The sequence below is a fragment of the Nomascus leucogenys genome, chromosome 8 (assembly GCF_006542625.1).
Source record: "Nomascus leucogenys isolate Asia chromosome 8, Asia_NLE_v1, whole genome shotgun sequence".
NCBI classification, from domain to species: domain Eukaryota; kingdom Metazoa; phylum Chordata; class Mammalia; order Primates; family Hylobatidae; genus Nomascus; species Nomascus leucogenys.
The window spans coordinates 109,714,434-109,731,391 of NC_044388.1; the positions used below are offsets into that span (position 1 = coordinate 109,714,434).

Sequence of the window (16,958 nt, forward strand, 5' to 3'; positions counted from 1 at the left end):
TCAGTGAGAGGAGATGACAGGGGTGGCCCGTGTGGAGCAGGTTCTGGAGCTGCGGGGACATTTCTGTGACTGTGCCAACTGGTAGGACTTCAATTATGTTTTAACAAGACAAGATCAGCTTCTGTAGACCACGCTGCGGTTTGGTTTCCTATCCCAGTGGCCACGTCCAGAGCTGTGCTCTCGGAATAGTGCCAAGGTTTCCTTTACAGCGCATTTGTTTCCCGTAAGGTGTCCCCATGAGTCCATCCAAGGAATCTCTCTGGAACACAGCTCCTGATCTAGGCCCCAAATGTCTGATGTCCTGGGTCCTCCAAGGTTGCTCCTGATTTACATTTCTGGCCTCACCTGCACTGCCCCAATGCCCTTTAGACTTGTCTGAGTAAGAGGTTGTTCCTGTGGCCTCCCAGCCACCAACTTTGCATTTTCTTGCTTCTGGGCCTTTGCTAGTGCCATTCCCAGGACCTCGAACTCCCTTCCAGCTCTGCATACTGAGATTCCTGGCCATCTGTCTCCATGCTCCTGGAGCAAGCCTTTCCTGATTCCCACCCCTGAAGATGGCTCCCTCTTCTGGGCTCTAGTAGCACCCACTGTCTGCACCACATGTCTGGCATTTACAGTTTATCAATAATTCAGTAGCAAATAATCCTTGAGCTCTTACTGCATCCTGGGCCCAGCTTTGGGTCCCTGCTTTTGTGGAGTTTTCAGTCTTGTGGGGGACATGAATGTGCACTGGTGATTTCGGGAGTGCAGAGAGGAAGAATGGGGAGTGTTAACAGGGGCGGCAGCCAGGAGAGGTAACCCTGAGTGAGGGGCCCAGATGCTGAAACCTGAGGATGAGTAGCGAGAAGATGGGAAAGAGCACCCTGGGCAGGAAATGGCACGTGCAAAGGCCCAGAGGCAGGCAGGGCAAGGCAGGACCTGGAGAAGCTCATCTTGCTTGGAGTATAAGAGCAGGAGGGGGACAAGACAAGAGGGGCGAGGTCAGCAGAGACCCAGCAGGCAGCAGGGCGTTGGTCCCTGAGCCAGCCTTCCTGGAGCCCTGTCCCTGCCTTCCCTGTCACAGCTTGGTGCTCCTTCCTCTCCAAAACACTTTCTGGGTCAGTCTTCCTCACATTTTAACGTGCATCGAGTTGCCTGGGGAGCAGGGCTGCAGGACTGTGCATTTGTTTTTATTTGTTATGTCTTTGAGACGGAGTCTCCCTCTGTTGCCCAGGCTGGAGTGCAATGGCATGATCTCAGCTCATTGCAACCTCTGCCTCCCAGGTTCAAGTGATTCTCCTGCCTCAGCCTCCCAAATAGCTGGGACTACAGGTGCGTGCCAGCACACCTGGCTAATTTTTGTAGTTTTAGTAGAGACAGGGTTTTGCCATGTTGGCCAGGCTGTCCTCCAACTCTTGACCTCAAGTGATCCTCCTGCCTCGGCCTCCCAAAGTGCTGGGATTATAGGCGTAAGCCACTGCGCCCGGCCAGGAATGTGCATTTCTAAAAAGCATCTGGTGCTGCTGGTGCGGCACCCTCGGACCACACTTTGAGGACAAGGGGCTGCAGCCCTTGGCTTCTGGGACATCGTGCTCTCCCTGATCTCCCCCTCCCTCCTTGGCTGGTTTCTCCTCCTCTCCTGACCTCTAAGTGTGAAGGGGCCCAGGGTCAGTCCTCAGGTTCCCCTTCCTTCCCCATATCCACCCGTTCCCATATCCACCCTTCCCACGGTGGCTTCTCCCACTTTACAGCTTCCAGGCCACATACCAAAAATATCCCCTGCTCCATGGTTGCTTTCCACCCCCTTAACCTGCTTGGTTTGTACCTTTACCCCATACTTGGCATATTATACGTTCATTTACTGTCTGTTTCTTCCCTCTGGAATTTGAGTTGCTGAGGACAGGGGCTCAGTCTCTTTATTCTGGTGCCTGGAATGGCGTCCTGGGCCCATGGTGGGCAGCTGGTGACTCTCAGCCAAATGAGGAGTGAATGCGTCCAGGGGAAGGGTCAGAAGCATGCTGGCCAGGAGAGTAACTGGACTGGTTCTGGCTCTGTGGCTGTGGGTGCGAGGCAGGCATGGTGGGGTGAGTGTGGAGGCAGAGTGGGAGGAAGCCGTTCAGAGGCTGTCATGGTCATCAAGAAGGAGGAGGTGGTGGGCTGGAGAGAAGGGGATGGGGGGATGAGTGGGAGGGAGCACTAACAGGGCTTGTTGGTGATTTGATGGGGAACAGGGAGGAGTCCTGGGAAACCAGAGGCTTCTGGCCTGGGCGGCTGTGAGCGGGGAGCCCCCGAGTTTGCCATGCTCCTGTCTGGGAGCAGCACGGTGGGTGTCACTTGAATCTGGGCTGTGCATCACCTTGGCTAAGTTTCTTGGTTCCTCCATGTTTCAATTTGATAAAATGGAGATGACAGTAGAATTCACCCCATAATTGGTGGGCAGGGGCGGGGGTGGCTTGTTGTGCAAAGCAGCATTAGCCAGAGTTTCAGCTAAGATGGGGTAATGGGGACCAGGCTTGCCCTCCTGCTTGAAGGTGACACCAGGTGACAAAGGAAAGCATTCCTCGAGCCATGGGGGAGAGACAAGGAGGGCCCTGTGGTGGCCCCAGCTCCCTCCAGCTGGAATCCCAGGCTATGGTGCAGGAGCTCGGGTGCAGCCTGCTGGTTTCCCTGAGTTGCGGAGAAAGATGATAGCCCAAGCAGGCCAAAGTGGCTGGAGGTCACAGGACACGGAACTGGGGAGGAGCCTGCTGCTCTGTGGGGGACCGTGGGGCCACAGGGCTCTGCAGAGGGTCCCCCATGAGTAGCTGGCTGAACAGTGACTCAAATGTGAGCAAAACTACCTGAGGCCAGAGAAAGAACTAGTTGATAGGATTCCAGGGAACAATATCTGAAGCTCTCACAGGTCCAGAAATAGTTCCTCTTCCCACCAATCAGGGAAGGTTCTAATTCATGAAGCACTGGGTAGAGCGCTCAGGAGGGTTTGGACAAACGGCTGCTCTAGACTTGCCTAGCAAAGCTTAAAAGGCCTGAAAGGATCAAACTATTTCCCAACAACTGAGCTGCATCCCAAAACAGACCTCACAAATATGTATCGCTATATAACAATGAAGTGGAATTCACAATGTCTGGCATCCAGTAAAAAAATTACCTAGCATGGAAAGAAGCAGAAAAATACAAACCACAATGAACAGAAAATCAATTCATTGGAACTAACCCAGAAGTGGCACAGATGATAGAATTAGGAGACAAGGGTATTAAAATAGTTATTAACTGTAGCTCATATGTTCAAAACACCAGAGGAAAACTTGAGTATATTAAGTAGAGACATAGAAGATAGGAAAAAGAACCAACCAAACTTCTAGAGATGAAAACATGACAATGCCTAAGATGAAAAATACAGTGGATGGAATTAACCTCAGACTAGATATTACAGAAGAAAAGATTAGTAAACTTGCAGAGAGCAATAGAAAGGATCCAAAATGAAATAGAGAGAAAAACATTAATAAACGAAAAAAACAAATGGAACTCAATGAGGTGTGGAGAAGTTCAAGGGGTCTAACATATGTATAACTGGAATCTCCAAAGAAGTTGGGGCTGGTGCAAAAAACAATTAGAATAAATCAATATTGGCTGAAAAATTTCCAAACTGGATGATATTACAAACCCACAGATCCAAAAAGCTCAACAAACCACAAACACAAGAAACAGGAAGAAGAAAGCACCAGGGAACATTATAATCAAATTGCTTAAAACCAGCAATGAAGAGAAAAATCTAAACACAGAGCAAAGGGCTGCATGACCTACAAGGGCCCGAAGGTAAGAATGACGGCAGACTCCTTGCTGGAGACAATGAGAGCCAGGAGACAATGGGGTGGTGTCTTTCGAGTACTAAAAAAAGAAGGCCATCAACCTGGAATGTGCAATCCAGAAAAAGAAAAAAACCCTTCCAAAATGAAGGGGAGATGAAGAGTAGCATTTACACCGTCTCCTCTTCTAGACTTGTCCAGGGGACAGGGCTCAAAGCTCAGCTCCTTCTCAGACACACAGGTCTAGACCTACCACTGTGGATTCTGATTTTCTCACTGGGTTTGGGTCCCAACCTGAGCCATGGTGACAACATCGAAGTGCCCAGTCTGGGGCTCCCTGCTCAGCCTTCAATCTCACAAAACCCAGCTTTGAGGTCTTCCTGGGAGCCAGGCAGCAGGAGGTATTTTGCTCGTGGGGGACTGGGTAGAGTCGGGCTTGTCTTGTTAGAGGCAGGGTTGAGGAGACAGCAGCTCCTCAGGGGCTCTCCCCCTGGGGACCCCAGTCCCTTGGGCCCAGGCCCTTCTGAGCAAGCATGGGGTGGAACAAGGCACAGGGTGGGGTGTGAGGCATGTTCTGCACACCAACCCTGAACTGTATGTGTCCTTACCCATCAACACAGGAGTGTGAAACAAAGAGAAGTGCATTTAAAAAAAAAAAACAACAAACCAAAAAATACATAATGTCTATTTTAGCTGTTCACAAGGTTACAGGCAGTTTCCATGGCTACAGCTGTGCGCTGCGTGTGCTGGGGTGAGGAGGTGGGGCTCTTCTTAACCTAACAGTTAGGGCACTTAGACAATTTCGGCCCAGGAGCCAGGTACCTGCTGCTGGTGGGAGAGAGGGAGGGAGGGAGAGAGGGAGGGAGGGAGGGAGAGAGGGAGGGAGGGAGGGAAGGAGAGAGGGACTGCTCTCCCAGGACTGTGATGTCAGTGGTGAATTAGAATAACACACTCGTGCTCCTCAGCACGCTGGTAGTTTTGGCTGAGTTTTTGGGTCTATATCTCCCTGGAGAGAGCAGCCTGAGAGTTAGAGACAGGAGTCCTCATCTTATTTCACAGGTGGGGCACTGGGGACAGGGACCTGAGGCACCAACAAACAGGTGGCAAATGAACACCTGGGCTGCTGGTTCATGTGCCTGTCCTCCAGGGCTCCTTTCAGTGGCCCCTCTCAGGCTGCTCAGAACAAAGGTGCCCTGAGATCCCTGCCCCCATCAGGGAGAGCCCAGGGCAGATGGAGGGGAAGGGTGCCAGCCTGCCCCTGCTGGATGCAGGCAGCGTTGCCTCCCCCAGGGGCCCTCCCCGCTTCCCTGTGAGTGGCCCTTGCACCCCTGCCCTGGGGGCACCTTCCACCTGGCCTGAGCCCCACACTTTCAGCTTTGTCTCCCACCCTCCTCCTGTCTTGCCTCTGGGCTCCAGCCATTCTGGCCTTTAAATGCCTCACCTGCACAGAGTTCGCCTCTGCCTCCTGGCCTTTGCACACACTGCTCCATCGACCCGGAACTGCCATCCACTCCTTGCATGGTCAGGTCAGGCTCCTGCTCAGCTCTCAGCTCAGACGTGACTTCAGGGAAGATTTGCTGCCCGCCCAGGCCTCCTCTGGGCTCCCCTTCTCAGCACACAGTGCTGCATTGTGCCACAAAGGGAACCTGGGTCCCAGGACCCTGCTGCAAGCCCGACAGCAGCTGAAGCCTGTGTCTGTGTGTTTGCATCTGTGTGTGTCTGTGAATGTGTGTCTGTGTATCTGTGTCTATGCGTGTCTATATCTAGGTGTGTCAGTGTGTATGGGGTGTGTGTATGTGTGCATGCATATGTATGTGTCTGTGTGCATGTGTTGAGTGTGTGCATGTGTGTTTCTGTGTATGCATGTATGTGTCTGTGTGCATGTATGTGTGTGTGCATGTATCTGCATGCAGGTATGTATGAGTGTGCATGTGTGTGAGTTGTGTCTGTGTATATGTGTGCATGTGTGTCAGTGTGCATATGTATCTGAGCATGTGTTCATGTGTGAAAGTGTGTGCATGTGTGAGCATGCGCATGTGTGTGTGCATGTGTGTGGTCTGTATGCACGTACAAGTGTGTTTTTGTGCATGTGTGTGTGCATGTGATCTGTTTGCATGTGTGTATATGTGCACGAATGTGTCTGTGTACGAGTGTGTGTGCGTGTGTGTGCTAGTGTGTCTGTGTGCATGTGTATGCATGTGCAAGTGTGTGTGTGGCCTGTGTGCATATGTGTGCACGTGTATGTGGTCTGTGTGGCTGTACAAGTGTAAGTTTGTGTGTGCATGTGTGTGTGTCTGTGTGCATGTGTGCGTCTGCATGTGTGTGGTCTATGTGCATGTGTGTCTGTGTGCGTGTGTGAATGTATGTGCGTGTGTGAATGTATGTGTGCATGAGTGTGAGTCTGTGTGTGTGTGTGTGGGAATGTGGTCTGTGTGAGTGTGTGTGTGTGTGTGTGTGTGTGTGTGTAGTGCTGAGAGTGGATGAAGAGCAGCATGCAGGGGCAAAGGTACAGTCCAGCAGCCTGGCCCATCCCAAAGAGACTGGCTGGCCCACATGGCAGCCAGGGCAGGGGCATGTGCCACGGTACCCCTGTTTCCCTGTGGTGTCACCCACTCTCAGTTCAGTGGAGCCCAGGTCACCTGGCACTTACAAGGGAAGCCCCAGATGGCCCCTGCAGCGGGGCCTCTAGATTCCTGCAGTTCATTTAAAGCTGGGCCCAGCTTGTTCCCTGGAGCTTTCGATGGGGTCTGCAGTGGGATGGGGTGGGAGCAGGGGTGAAACCAGAGGGTAAAAGGATGGGTGGAAGCCCAAGGACTCATGGGGCTGGAGGAGAGGTTGGTCTAAGCTCCTGGAGTCGCGGGCTCCCAGAATCTTAAAGCCACATTTTAGAGTCTTACAAAATCAGAACATGTAACCAATGGCTGCTCAGAATCTGAGACTCCTTTCCTCTTAGATTCGGAAGGGACTTTGGAAGATAACTAGTGTAATCGCACGCTCAGTGAACAATCACAGACGCTCCCTAACTCCCTTTCCCCTCGCAAATAACAATTCATCCAAGGCCATTACCTCAACTCTCCCTTGGTAGGGGGTAGCGGGGGCGCTTCATTGCCTCGAGTTCCTGGCTGAACTCCAGACGTTTTGCTCTTCCCTGACGTCACCCCAAGTTCTCTTCCAAGTACGAGCCATGAGGACCCCTGGGAGGGCCCTACCCGCCCGCAAGCTGTCTGGGAGCAGGGCCTCAGAGGGCAGCAGAGCCTGTGAACTGACAACCCTTCTTCCATCCCTCACTCTATTCACTCCTCCTGGAGCCCTGACCACCCACTGCCCCATACTAGGCACAGGGCTTACAAAGACCCACTGGGCCCCCTTCCTGAGCCTCTGAGCTCTCTGGGCAGGGCGCGCCTTTGGAGCCCACTCAGTGATTCTATTATAACTCGTGCAGGTAACTCTGCTGCCCTGAGCAATGTTTGACCAAGGCTTCAGCAAAGACCCTGCCTGGAGCAATTTTTTAACATTAATTTTCCTTTTTAAATAAATTGGGCTCAGCCATTTTTAAACGAGTGGAGGTGTGCTGTTGAAAGGGTCTGTCTTGCAGATAAAGGATTTTTTAGAAACTGGTCATGCTGTCAATACAAATAGCAGCATTAACCCCAGGGGCCTGGCCAGGTGAGACCCACCCCCTCTGGAGTTCCCTTCCGATGACTGAGACCCCCATAACTGGAGAATGACGGGTGCCACATGGGTCAGACGCAGCTGCCCCCCAGACTGCTCCTACACGCTGGCTCGCTTCCCGTTTCTGGAACACTGCAAGTCCCTTCTTCCCTGAGGATGTTTTGCTGGTTTTGAATGTTTTGAGGGAAGACCCTGATGGGAAACCAGACGCCATCTCTGTCCCTAATCATGGGGCGTCTTGGTCCGGGGGAGCCACAGCCACACAAAACACCCAGCCATCTGACCACCAGGGCGTCAGGGCGCATCTCAGAAGGGCTGACTAAAGCTGGGACCTGGCACTGGCCAGGAGGTCCTTCAGGCAGAGAGGGGGGCAGGTGGGAGGAGCCTCAGGAGGAAGGGACTCTGAGGGTTCCAGAAACAGGCAGTAGCCAGCACACAGGAGTGCTGCAGGGAGGACCAGCAGGGAAGCCGGGGGCTGGCAGGGTCTGTCCTGGGTGGGGCTCCACCGGCTGCATCGGGGCTGGGTTCTATCCTCAGCTGGGAATGGTTTTAAGCAGGGTTTGAACCCTGCCACACACACACACACACACACACACACACACACGGAGCTTTAGCATTGCTGCAGGGGCCACTTGGCAGGCCCTGCCTCCAGCCATGCCCAAGACCTGCCATATAACATGTTCCATCTGCTGCACTTCTGCCTGGGTCTGGGATCTCCCATGGGTGACGATGGATAAGTCCTCATCACCCTGCAAGTGGGAAAGAGCCAGGCCCATTTTCATAGACCAGGAAACTAGGGCACAGAGAGGTTTAGTAATGTGCCTACGCTTACCAGCTGGAAGAGTTCGAATCCGGGTGGGGTTGAGCTGTGGGGTCCCACGCTTGCGACTGTTCAGAGCATCTGGCTGGTTCTGTGGACGTGCCCTCCCTGCTCCTCCCTCCCCCTGCTTCCCTCCACCAATGCTACCCCCTCCCCTTCTGGCGCCTGGGGAATGATGAGCGCTCCCAGGAAGAGACGGGCCAGCAGTGAACAGGACAGCTCAGCCCAGGGGTGACAAAAAAGACCACATGAGTGATTGTTTAAGACTCTGCGTTGGAAAACAATTTTTTTTTTTGAAATAGAGATCTGTTCAGTAATTAGAGGGAACTCTCATGTGGGAAGTTCCATGAAGTTAAAATTAAAGTTGACTACATTTTTAATTTTGTAAATGGGTTCACACAGAGGCAGGAGGCTTCTGCATAATGAGTGTTTAACCAAACAAACTCTAAACACAGGTAAATACCAGAAGCTCGCAATCGACAATGTTGCAGATAAGCTGATGTTTTTCTAGTAAAATACTGCACCCTTTTTTCTGCCTTCCTATGAACCAGAATCGAATCATTGTATCCCAGAATCAGCCCTCTTAAAGCAGTGGCCAGTTTTGAACTGTTTAGAAGGGAGACCTGAGATGGGATTCTGGCCCTAAATTGGGCCCTCCTTTCAGCTGAGTCTGCTGGGCTCCGGGGCGGAGTGGGGGCCAGCGCAAGAGGTTGGCCCAGGGAGAAAGGGCACCTGGGGTGGGCGGGTGCTCGCCTTCGGATTGGGAAAATGAACATCTTTATTTTTGCCTTAGGAAAGTTCCCTAATGAATCAAGTGAGACTGCAATTGCCAACGCCAACTGGAGAACTTGAAAACAGGATGTAAACATGACATTTCAGACACAAAGGTGAGTCCCCTGACAAATGCTACAGAGAAACCACTGATGCTCCCAGACACCTCCTCCCCTATTGCTGTGGGTCCAGCGCATCCCCAGCGCGTCCCACCGCAGCCAGCCTTTTCCTCCAGGGCCTCAGATCACTCTTGGCAAAATAATCAGAGCTAACGCTAGGGGGATGTGTTGGCAGGAACCACAGAGGGTCTGCATGGCTGGTGAGCGCAGTGGAGACCAGGGGATGAGAGCTGGCCGACAGCACGTGGGAAAAGCAACCCCAGCCACAATGCAGCTTGGAAAGCTAAAAGCCAATGAGACGACAGGGAAGTGGCCCAGCCTGTTCTCTCCCACTCGCAAAGGGAGTAGAGGAAATTCAGGGGCATCTTTAGCGGGGCCACTGCTCATTAGCCAAAGTCGACAGACTAGTCCTCCTGCCTCCTGGTGATGGCAGGAGCCCCCATGTCTATGCCACATCAGCTCCTTCCTGCTCCATACTGATCCTTCAGGGCTTAGCTCAAGCCCCACCTCCAGGAAGCCTTCCCTGCCTGCTCCAGCCCAGGGCGTACGTTCCTTTGAATCTGGGGCACCTGCTACCTTGCAACCATCTTCTAATCCATGGACAGCTGCTTTTGCATTGCTTTTTCTTTTCTTTTCTTTTTTTTTGGGGCGACAGAGTCTCACTCTGTCACCCAGGCTGGAGTGCAGTGGTGTGATCTTGGCTCACTGTAACCTCCGCCTTCCAGGTTCAAGCAATTCTCATGCCTTAGCCTCCCGAGTAGCTGGGATTACAGGCGTCCAGCAACACACCCGGCTCTTTTGTTTTTGTATTTTTATTGGAGATGGGGTTTCACTGTGTTGGCCAGGCTGGTCTCAATCTCCTGACCTCAAGTAATCTGCCTGCCTTAGCCTCTCAAAGTGCTGGGATTATAGGCATGGGCCACTGCGCCTGCCCTGTTTATTTCTATTCACGCTGCACATCCCTCGTCCAACGATGAAATCCTTCCCTGGAGTGATTACTTGGGTGAACAAGTATATAAAATGAACACGCACACAAAATAAAACCTGCGGATGGCCCACATGACTGTTTACTGATATGGGTCCAGGTAAATCAATGGCAGACTAGGGTGTCGACATGCAGACACAGCCAAGACCCGTTAAATCAAAATGACAGGGAACAACACACACAGACTGGTCTCTCGGTGGTGCCCGGTGTGGCTGACAAACACATCACTGACACAGCCGAGCACCGGGGGGCAGGCCACACCCAGGAAACCGGGGGCTTTTACTTTGTAAAAAACCAGCCAACCAACCAACCAACAAAAGCTGAACAGCTTGGTTTTTCTCTTACTGCAGGCATGTATTTCTTTTATTCAAACACCCTTTAATATATGAAGTGAAATATAGAAGGAGCATGAAGGAGACAGTCACCCTTGCTTTATGCAAATAGAGCCTCTTTTCTGCCATGGTGGGCGGTGAGTCTCAAACTCCACGGAACACAGGAATCACTCGGGGGCCGGTTATAACAGGTCTGGGGGCCTGGGAACCTGCATTTCTCACGGGTTCCTAGGGATGCTGCTGCTGGCCCTCGAACCCCATCTGGAGTAGCACGATTTCAGATTGATGTCTATAAGGTAGTGCAGCCAAATACAGCAAATGCAAATGAGGATGATTACAAAAGAGAGAGGACGGTTCTCCAGGGACCCGGGACCTGCCAGCAGGCCCAGCTCCCAGACAGGGCCAGCCTGTTGCACACAGAAACTGTGGACCTGCTAGTGAGGAACGGAGATGGAGGTGGCGATGACCCTGCCTGTGTGTGAACACTGAGGTCAGGAGCCAAGGCTGCCCCACGGTGTGGGGTTTGCCTGCTTGCCAGGTGCAGTCCGAGGCCTGTGGGCCCTGAGGCCACCTTACGGCAGAGCCAGGAAGTGAGCATGGGTCGGGGCTGCGTGGGGTGGAGCTGGCCTGGAAGAGGTTTTCGCTAGGGCTTGGCAGGGCGCGGGCTCTTCTCCCGGTCCGCTGGCTGGGAAGTAAGCTGGCACATCTGAGGCGGATGTAATGATTGCCATTTTATGAATGAAGAATCTGGGGCCCAGAGAGGCTGAGTAACCTCACGAGGGACACACAGCTTGGATGGAAAAACAGCTCTGCTGAGCTACAGAAGCTGTGCTCTTGTCCATTCAGCCACACTGCCACCCTCAGTAGCCAGGGAATGTGGTGGACGAGGTGGCAGCCCTAGGAGCCTGGTTTGTTTTGGGGTCTCTGTCCCAGTCCCTGCCCAGCCTCCACCAGAGCCCCCTAGCTGGTGCAGCCTTCTTCCACCTCTGCCACCTGGGAAAACTGAGCACAAGGGCAGAGGTGACTAGCTCGGTCCGGCAGGGACCCACTCCCACAGGCACGGCTCCCCGAGGGCTGGGAGCGCCCAGAGCACAGGCGGTAACATCCAGCCCAGTGGGATGACGGCTCTGACACTGAGCTGCTGCTAAAACAATAGTCCCCCCCGGGCCCCCGGGGCCGCAACCTAACTGCCTACGTGCGGCCCATCCTGAGCATCCGGCGCTGCCTGAGCCTGACTTAAGGGAGTGGTATAGGAGTGACCTTTGGGCAGTCTTAGGCCGTCTCCCATCACCCCAACACAAACATCCAGCCCCCAACATGCTTGTCACCTGTGCTCTTCTTACCACCCTGGTCTAGGTCCCCATCATTTCCCTTCCTCCCCAGCTTCCTGCCTGCAGGGCCCCCTCTCCAAGTCATTCCCCTTGGTGCAGCCAGAGAGGGTCCCTACAGGCCAGAGCTGACCATGTCCCTCCGGGGTCCCAGAGCCTGGTTCCTGTGGACTTCGGCGGAAAGCCCAGCCACTGAGCAGGGCTTACAAGCCTGGCGGAATCGGACCCCACCTGCCTCTCCGGCCTCCTCCGTCACTGATGAGGCCTGAGGGAAGGAGGAGGCACAGTCTCCATTTTCCAGCCCAAGACCTTCAGGCCCAGGGTTCCACAGCCAGAAAGCAGCAAAGCCGGGCTTTCAACTCTACCTCCACCAGCCCACTTCACCCCAGGGGCAACAGGATTCCTTCCCCTCTCCAGCAACCCCCAGCAAGCGGGGATTGGGCCAAGGCCTGCGGGAGGATTCAGCAACGGAGGGAGGGAGCTGGCAAACACCGAGCCCTCGGAACTCATCAAATCCCCTCTGGAGCAACTCCAAAAAGACTGGGGCACTGCAAGAAGTACCAGTGCCAAGTGTGGCAGCAGCTGGCAGAGAAGCCCCCCAGCCCCACCCTGGCCACTGTAGGGTGGGCCCCAGGACCACACGCTCTCGGTGTCCAAAAGCCTTTCGGCCAGGCTCACGGTTGCCCCGGTGTCCCATGTGCCAGCAGGGAAGGCAGGAACACCCTCATTTTTGCAGATGGGGATGCGGAATGATGCGCCCGTGGTCTGGCCTGGAATCCACTCTCTCTGCCACACAAATTGCCATTTTACTGACACATAGATCAGGACTTGGTACTCTGGAGAGGGAAGTGGCGGTGGGGCCAGGAGCTGAGTGGAGGACAGAACATGGACTCGGCTGCTACTCTGCCTCCCCTCCTGCCCCGGGAGTTTAGAATCAGAGGTAATTGACTGAGATGTAACAAATCTCTCCCCTCCCGAGTGCTGTAATTATTCCTCGCTGGAGCCCACTGCCATGAGGCTGCAGAGACAGGTCCACGTGGCAGGAGCCAGAGGTCTCACTGCAGGAGCGGGTCCCCATGCTGTGAAGCCTCACCCAGAACCAGCACCAGAAAAGTCAGGAATGTAGAGCCAGCCCCTAAATATACAAAATGGGGATGGTCATGTGAGTAGGGAGTAGGGTTGGCAGGGATTGGGGGCTTGGACTCAGGTCAGCCCGAAGACTTCAAAACTGCTCTGTGCTCCCTCAATACCATGGCAAAAAGGGGGGAACTGCACTCCTCCCAGCTTCCCTACTCCATCGGGGCTTAGATGAACAAAGCTGCAATGGCTTAGAGGGGGGACATGAAATGATCCACCCCATAATTTTGTACCTGGGAGACTGAGGTCTAGAGAGGAAAGTGACTTGCCCAAGGTCACCCAAAAAGGTGGACAGAACTCGAGTCCCGACTTCTCCATCTGTGCCCACCTTTCCCCAGGTGCCCTTGTTCATGTTTGCTGACGGTACTGGCGTGACAGACGTGTGTTGGGGACTCCAGCCTCAAGGGCAGGAGGAGCTCTGTGGGGCTCCTTCCCCTACCTGCTGGAGAGGCGAGGGTGGAGAAGCTGCAACACCTCTGCGTGCCAGGATTCTGAGTGGTGTCGGCACGTCCTGAGAGTCCAGCAGTGCACCCTGGAGCTCCCACTCCCTCCCCATGCAACTGGGGCGCTGAGGCCGGGAGAGCCTGTGGCTCCTTCCCAGACCCCCAAATCCTTCACGAGCCATTGCCAAACTTTCCGGGTGAGTCCAGACAAGCCAGCCCCACTGGAAACTCAGCTGATAGGGAAACCAAAACCCAGCTGGATCCAGGATACAAAGACTGCCCTGTGGGTCTTTTTCATAGTGTCGTGCAGATGCTCAACAAACTGCCAGCAAGTGCAAGATCGAATGAACAAAACCCCACATTTCCTGGGCCCCCGAGCCTTAGGGTGAGATTTTTTCACAAGCCGCCAGCACCTAAGCTGTTTAGGAAGCTTGCAGTCAGTGCACCAAGAGTTAAAACCAGCCCTTGCCCAGCCCAGGAAGTGCTGGTTCTCACCTGCTCAGGTGGGTAGAGCCCTGGTCACCTCCACTTCACTCTCAATTCTATAAGAGGGAGAAGGTGGGAAGATGGGCAAAGGTGCTTTCCCAGCAACCCTGAACTTTTTTGGGGTTGGCAGTTACTGCTCTCCCCAGAAGCCCTGAAGAGCCTGAGCTGGCAGGGGCTGAGGGAAATGCAGGGGAGAAGGCTGGCAGGGTGGCCCGCTGGTTCTCTTGAGCTCCTACTTCCTGGGGAAGGTGCCAGGACGAATGCTGGGGCTCAGGCCTCAAGGATACTCCCCTTACCCTGCAGAAGGGTCCATGAACTTGACCCTTGAGTTTCTTGTCTCAGAGCCATTGGGGTTGCTACAGGACACATACTGGCAGGACCACTTGTGCCCGGGCAGTCCGTGGCTGCGGGAGGACAGGACACGAGTGGGGTGAGGCAGTGGAGCCCCGAGGACCCATGTCGAACATCTCTTCGGTTTTTGGTGTGTTGAGTCTTTTCCTTTCTGGTTGAGGAAACCCAGTGACAATTAGGCGCCCCCCACCTGTCACTGAAGCAGAGATTCCTAACAGACAAAGCTGTGAGGTGGTGGTGACAGAGGCCGGCGTGTTTGAGGCCAGCTCCACCACTTCCCCACTCTGTGATCTTGGGCAAGAGACCAAACTTCTTGGAGACTCAGTTTCTGCATCTGTGAAATGGGGCGAATGCCCCTTTCTCGTGGGTGTTGGGTGAATGGGGTGGGATGAAAATGCAGCACCGGCTCTGGCACAAGGCAAAGCTCAGCAAATGAAAAAGTCTTAGCTCCTGGCAGGGAGAGAAGGCGGCCAGGTTTCCAGTGGGCTCCTCTGGGAAACTTTCCCTCCCCACTGCCCCCCTCCCCCAGGCCACTGTTCCGAGGGAAATGAAGCCCCCCTTCCTAAAGTGGGTCCCCTGCCTCTTCCTTAGGCCCTCGTGCCCACCTGGGCCTCAGTCTCCTCCTCAGGGATGCGCTTTGAGGGTGGAAGCCAGGGGATGGGTGACGCCAGCTGGGTCAGGGGACCTGGTGCGAGGCAGCCAGGGCAGGCTGCAGTGGGCACTCTGGACGAGTGGGCACCTAGCTGGAGCTTTCCAGCCTGCGTCTTCTGCCCCACACCCCGTGACCCGCGGCCCGCTCGGCCCTTACCTTGAAGCATGGGAACCGCGCTGCCCCGGCCGCGAGGACTTGGGCGCACGTGACGGGGCGGGCGGGCGTCCGTCCTGGGCAGGGCGCAGCTAGCGGCGGCCGCTCATGCCCAGGCCACGGCGGTGGCGCCTGGTGGGGCCGGGCGGGCGAGGCGGGCGCTGAGTGGCCCGGGAGGCCCCCGGGGAGGCGACTGCGTGCCCGGGCGGGCACCCCTGCCAGCTCTGCGCTGCGGCCACGACTCCGGACGCCCCGGCTGGCTCCCTGCGAGCTGCACGCGCGGCTCCAGCCTGGTCCCCAGCGCAGGGCGCGCGCTGGCGGGGAGGGCGCGCGCCCGAGCTTGGCGGGGAGCGCGCGTCACCGGCCCGCGCGCGCAGTCGTCGGGGGATGCCGGGAGCGGCCCGGGGAGCTGTCCCTGGTGCTGACGGCTCGTCCGCTCTCGCCCGGGCCTCGCGACCTCCTGGAGGCCTGGGGGTGCCCCCACCCTGGCCCGCGCCCTGCGGTGCTCCCTCTGCTCTCCGCCTGTTCTCGGGGCGTTCCGGCTTCCACAACGTTGGGATCTGGAGTCAGGCCGAAGCTGCTGCTTATCCACAGTGGGGCAAGTCCCTTACCCTGGTTGAGCGGCTGGTTCTTATCTTTAAAATGGGGAGTTAACACCAGCACCTTTAGGGTTGGTCTGAGAATGAAATCCGATGATGTTTCGAGGCCCGGCACACCATATGTGCTTAATAAATGCTCGCCTTTGTTACTATTTATTTCCCTTCTCTGAGTTAGCAACCCTGGAGCAACTGAGAGGAGGGGCAGGGCTTACTCTGCTCCCGGTGAGTGGCTGTTTGGGGCATGGCGGCTGCCTTTGGATCTCTCCCACATCCACGGGGAAGGGGAGCAGATCCCTTCTCCCTGACCCCAAAGCACAGAGCTAAGACCAACGGCTAGACCTTAAAACAAGGCAGATTTGGGCTGGATACGAGGGAGACCTTTCTGACCTAAGGCTCCTACTCCTGAGAGGAGTGCCCCAGGGGGCATTCTCCTGTTTCTGCAGGTCCTCGAGCTGAGGCTGCAGTCGCAGGGACCCTGAACGGAGAGAAATCTGGTGTTAAGAATGTTAGGAAGGCTTTTGTGTTAGAACATATACAGCAATCAGAGCTGTGCCTGGTAGGAAAGCACCATATAAATGTGTGCTTTTTTTTTTTTTTTTGAGACATATCACTCTGTCATCCGGGCTGGAGTGCAGTGGCGTGATCTCAGCTCACTGCAACCTCCATTTCCTGGGTTAAAGTGATTCTCTTGCCTCAGCCTCCCGAGTAGCTGGGACTACAGGCGTGCATCACGACACCCAGGTTGTTCTTTTTGTATTTTTAGTAGAGACGGAGTTTTGTCATGTTGGCCAGGCTGGTCTTGAACTCCTGACCTCAAGTGATCTGCCCGTCTCGGCCTCCCAAAGTGTTGGGATTACAGGCGTGAGCTGCCACACCTGGCCTTAAATGTGTGCTTTCATTATGATCGACCTGTAAGTTCTGTATAAAAAACTCCATCCTGGTAGTAACCATAACCTTGCTTCATTCTAGACATGAGAATACTGAGGACAAACAGAAGAGTAAAGTGCTTGGAGTCCATTTCCCTTTTACAGATGGGCTGAGCACAGATGGGTGAGCAACTTGCCCATGGACAAGAGAGTGAGTGTTCACACCACACAGACACGCTCCAAATGTCCAGCCTGCTGCCTCCCCTGCTGGGGCCCCTGGCGAGGGCCCCTGCTGAGTTTCTCCAGGCTGATCAGGTCACTTTGACCATAGAGAGTTTTCTTATAGCTAACCAGGCTAGTCCTCCTTCCTCTTAACTAATGGGAAAAGCTGGTCCCTGCCCCCTGTGAGTATCTTGTTCTCTTCCAAGCAGGATAATTAAACATCACCTGCTTCATTTC

The 16,958-nt window shown here is 54.7% G+C and overlaps 1 protein-coding gene across 2 annotated transcripts in view; it reads right to left on the bottom strand.

Annotated features, from left to right (window-relative positions):
- Positions 1–15,362, bottom strand: part of FAM163B (family with sequence similarity 163 member B) — a 34,629-nt gene extending 19,267 nt beyond the window's left edge. Inside the window, exons 1-2 of one of the 2 annotated variants that reach the window (XM_030818126.1) lie at positions 15,038–15,362; positions 14,175–14,380 (exon numbers count right to left, since the gene is read on the bottom strand). The gene's annotated coding sequence lies outside the window, so the exon portion shown is untranslated. The remainder of the gene's footprint in view (positions 1–14,174; positions 14,381–15,037) is intronic. The other variant, XM_030818125.1, reaches the window with a different exon arrangement.
- Between the last annotated feature and the right edge of the window lie 1,596 nt (positions 15,363–16,958).